The sequence below is a fragment of the Sinocyclocheilus grahami genome, unplaced genomic scaffold (genome assembly GCF_001515645.1).
Source record: "Sinocyclocheilus grahami isolate Dianchi unplaced genomic scaffold, SAMN03320097.WGS_v1.1 scaffold2102.1, whole genome shotgun sequence".
NCBI lineage: Eukaryota > Metazoa > Chordata > Actinopteri > Cypriniformes > Cyprinidae > Sinocyclocheilus > Sinocyclocheilus grahami.
This window is the reverse complement of record NW_015507281.1, coordinates 87195-92077: the sequence shown is the minus strand read 5'-3', so window position 1 is coordinate 92077 and position 4883 is coordinate 87195. Positions and strand designations below refer to the sequence as shown.

The following is a 4883-nucleotide window of genomic DNA, read 5'->3' as shown; positions in this document are numbered from 1 at the left end:
CCTTTAGAGCAAGTAAAGGTTTTTAAGTATCTAGGAATATATATAGATATACCTGGAAGAAGCATGTTGAGGAAATAGATAAAAAAATGCAGGAGGATTTTAAATGTGATCAATGAAAAGAATCAGTGTTATCAATATATCAAGCTTTGATAAGATCTATAATCGATTACGGATGCATGCTTTATTAAGGAGTCTAGATAGGATACAGTACAGAGCTCTTAGAATATGATTAGGAGCAGCTAGAGCAACACCCACCAATGCGTTATGAGCAGAGGCTAATCTCTCTCTCACACACACACACACTCTCTCACACACACACACACCAGAGAGTGTGTGTGTGAGTGTGTGTGTGAGTGTGAAGACAGAGGCGAGCAGCGCACAGTATTTCTCACACTTACACACACACCAGACACTTCTCTAGAGATCCGGCGACACACACGGTGTGTGTGTGTGTTTGATTGTGTGTGTGTGTTTGTGTTTGATTGTGTGTGTGTGTGTGTGTGTTTGTGTTTGATTGTGTGTGTGTGTGTTTGTGTTTGATTGTGTGTGTGTGTGTTTGTGTTTGTTTGTGTGTGTGTGTGTTTGTTTGTGTGTGTGTGTGTTTGTTTGTGTGTGTGTGTGTGTGTGTGTGTTTGATTGTGTGTGTGTGTGTTTGATTGTGTTTGATTGTGTGTGTGTGTGTGTGTTTGATTGTGTGTTTGATTGTGTGTGTTTGATTGTGTGTGTTTGATTGTGTGTGTTTGATTGTTTGTGTGTGTGTGTGTTTGATTGTGTGTGTCTCTTCCTGAACATTTTTTTTTGCTTTTCTATAGCATTGAGCCTCAAATGTTAACTATACATTGGTTTGTTTGTTTTTTAAATAAAATTTTTTTTTAAATGATAAATTGTTAGATATTTAGTAGAAGTACAAATGCACATCAACAGATAGAATTAATAACAAAAATACTGTAATTGTATTCCATTACTACTTTAACGTATTAAGTACATTAATAACATTAAATTAGAATATCCTACTTTTCTGTCACAATACCATGGTTACCGTTAGTGTTACTACAGTATCACCATTGTGACTGGTCACTGTATTAAACACATTGCTCTAAGCTTGCGCTGCGCTGTTTTTCTTTTGAGCTGAGCCAATGATAGGTCTGTGGTGCGCCGTTCAAACGAGTTGCGGTATTTCGTTCCACGGTTGGTGTTTAATAGGCTATCTATTAGGGCTGTGTATCACCAGCAAAGTCACGATACAGAGGCCACGATACGTATCACGATACAGGTGCCATGATACGATACATATCACGGTACATTTTGTATCGGTGTACATAGGCCATGATACGATACACACCACGATACAGAGGCCATGATATGATACATAGGTCACGATACGATATGTATCACAATACAGAGGCCACGATACGATACAGATGTCACGATACGTATCCCGATACAGTACGTATCACTGTACATAGGCCACGATACGATACATATCACGAGACAGAGGCCACAATACGATACACACCATGATACAATACAGATGTCACGATACGTATCCCGATACAGTACGTATCACTGTACATAGGCCACGATACGATACATATCACGAGACAGAGGCCACAATACGATACACACCATGATACAATACAGATGTCACGATACGTATCCCGATACAGTACGTATCACTGTACATAGGCCACGATACGATACATATCACGAGACAGAGGCCACAATACGATACACACCATGATACAATACAGATGTCACGATACGTATCCCGATACAGTACGTATCACTGTACATAGGCCACGATACGATACATATCACGAGACAGAGGCCACAATACGATACACACCATGATACAATACAGATGTCACGATACGTATCCCGATACAGTACGTATCACTGTACATAGGCCACGATACGATACATATCACGAGACAGAGGCCACAATACGATACACACCATGATACAATACAGATGTCACGATACGTATCCCGATACAGTACGTATCACTGTACATAGGCCACGATACGATACATATCACGAGACAGAGGCCACAATACGATACACACCATGATACAATACAGATGTCACGATACGTATCCCGATACAGTACGTATCACTGTACATAGGCCACGATACGATACATATCACGAGACAGAGGCCACAATACGATACACACCATGATACAATACAGATGTCACGATACGTATCCCGATACAGTACGTATCACTGTACATAGGCCACGATACGATACATATCACGAGACAGAGGCCACAATACGATACACACCATGATACAGAGGCCATGATACGTATCACTATACAGATGTCACGATACAATACGTATCCAATACAATAATACAATATACGTATGATACACGCCACGATATGGGACTGCACTGAATTTCACCTCGAGTACAATATTCTGATTGTTTGCATCTTGTTTTTAAGCCCATAACTAATAATGTACTCGTTCTAATAAATTTATATTGTAATGTACTCAATCTAATATATTGAAAAATTAAATTTACATTGCTGGTAGGTTATTATTGCACAAATTAACACTCTCTCTACATTTCTAAAAAATTTAATTAAGAATGAGAGGAGTTCTAAACTAGTACGCTGTCTTCTGTATCTAACGCACACACATATCACGTTGCGCGTGCGCACAGACATTCAGGAACAAACTTTTTAGCGCTGCCCCACAATTTTATCAACTAAATAGCTTAATCGCTGAAGAGGTACAATATCTTTCTCAACAAGGAGCTGGTAACATCATTGTTTCTACAGCAATTAAAGCCACAGCTTCACTGTTAATAGAGAAACGCGGCAAAACGGTGGTTTGCTGTAGCCTATATATTATTCTCTATTCATTATTTTTTAGAAACCTTGCACTTTTCTACTCCGTTTTAAGCATTGTTCATGTATTAAAATTAAGCGCGGTCCACTGCAGCACGCGTGCCACAATAGCGATACAGGGCCAGCTGCAGCGATACTCGTATCGTCAGATCTCTGTGACGCTACATCGTCGTATCGAACACGGCACTACTAGCGGTCATGCACAACAGAACGACTACGACTATCAGTTAGACAAGATGTCTCTTATCCAGCGTTTTTGAGTTCGTTAAACCCCACTCTGCAAACACACTCCTTAAGCACACAGAATAACGAAACGGACATTTATTTGTGTAATCGCGGCTTCCATCATCATAATCGCGATTAGAAATTCGACTTAATTGTGCAGCCCAATTTCTAATCGCGATTAGAAATTCGACTTAATTGTGCAGCCCTAACACGGGGGCAGAAGGGAAAAATATGGATTGATACTGAATGAGCACATGTTAAACTGATGTGCTCTTTGAGTCAATGCTGTAAAGTTTACTATAGTAATATAATGATTTGCAGAGAGACAACACTTAGGCACTTAAGTTGGAGGGCATCTGCTTCACTTGCATAAATGCTTAAATACGTAAATTAATTTAAAAACACACAGACTCAGATTTATTGTTGATTTTTGCAGATCTGCTGCTTCCACACAGAAATTCATGTCCAGTGAAGCTCGTCCCACATCGATCACACCGACAGTGATTTCAGCAATAAATGCTGGAAGATCTCCATCAGTTCAGAAGTGCAGACGAGCATCAGAGCATCAGGAAGAGCTGAGATCTGGGTTTATTAAAGAGGACGGAGACAAGATGAGAGATCCAGAGCCCTGCAGAATCAAACACACTGAAGAACTAAAAGGTTGGTGTTTGTTCTTGATTCTTCGTTCGTTCATGATGCTGAAGAACATTCATGTTACAAAGTTTCAAGCACTTCATCAGATCTAGATGAATATTTAAGCTATGCATTTCGTGAGACTTGTGGCGGGCAAGTGACGTCACATACTAATTAGCATATTTATGACGTCTTGCATTGGGTTTGCGTTCAGACGAGTTGCCCAATAAAGCTGTTCTTGTTTACATATTTTCTGTTGTCATAAATAGTGACTAAACACGACCCATTAATACTACTCGTTAACTAGTAGTCACGCTCACTATACTCCTTAAATCATGATTTATAATCGCGACAGACGAACTATGCTCCTATTTAAAAGTCCAAACATTCAGTAAGCAACAGGTGCTGTTCTGTACTCGTTTACTGACGACTCTGCTGCGGCACGGCCAACAGTTCGCAAAGAGCTTGATTGACAGGCGAGCTGACCAATCAGAACACAGATATTATGCGCTGCCGCTGCTACCGCCATTCTCTCCATAGAAATCCATGTTAAAACGGGGTCAAAAAAGATCAACTGAATTGAAACTTTTTCAGTATAACTAAATATAAAAATGTGCGGAGGGTTAAGCTTTGCTATTGTTGGCTCTCGCGCGGAAACCCCAAATACGCCCGGCAGAAGAAGCCCAGGAAATCCCTGTAGCGGTTGCTGAATAAACAGAAGATTCAACTGCTTTCATTGATTCGACGTGACTAATAAACACACGACTACGGCAATATACGGTTTATCTGAGTTTCATCATAATAAAGTATATCTATAATGCAATGCTAATTAACATAGCCTTTATCACGGCTTAGAATGCTATGAAATATGTTGCGTGCCGTATTCTGTGGAAGAAGCCACGTCATCTCACAGAAGGATTTATTTCAAACACTCGACTGATGTTATGAAGTGAGTTTGGAGTGAAAACATGTTATTAAATGTGGTATTTCCACGTGCTTTCAGATGGAGCAGCATTTACTACACAGCCGTAGTTCACTGAGAAGCTACGCAAACAGCTGTCATTATCGCGAATGATTTCTTCGATTTCATAATCGTACGATTATATCGTCTGCGATTATGAACACGATTTTGCGTAGCTTGTCAGTGAACTACGGCTCTGTGTAGTAAAT

The 4883-nt window shown here is 40.0% G+C and overlaps 1 long non-coding RNA gene across 1 annotated transcript; it reads left to right on the top strand.

The window, feature by feature from the left end:
- The first annotated feature begins 339 nt into the window (after positions 1-339).
- Positions 340-3738, top strand: LOC107574053 (uncharacterized). Its single transcript, XR_001607618.1, has 2 exons — positions 340-381; positions 3517-3738. It is a non-coding gene; the product is annotated as an uncharacterized lncRNA (long non-coding RNA).
- The last annotated feature ends 1145 nt before the right edge of the window (positions 3739-4883 follow it).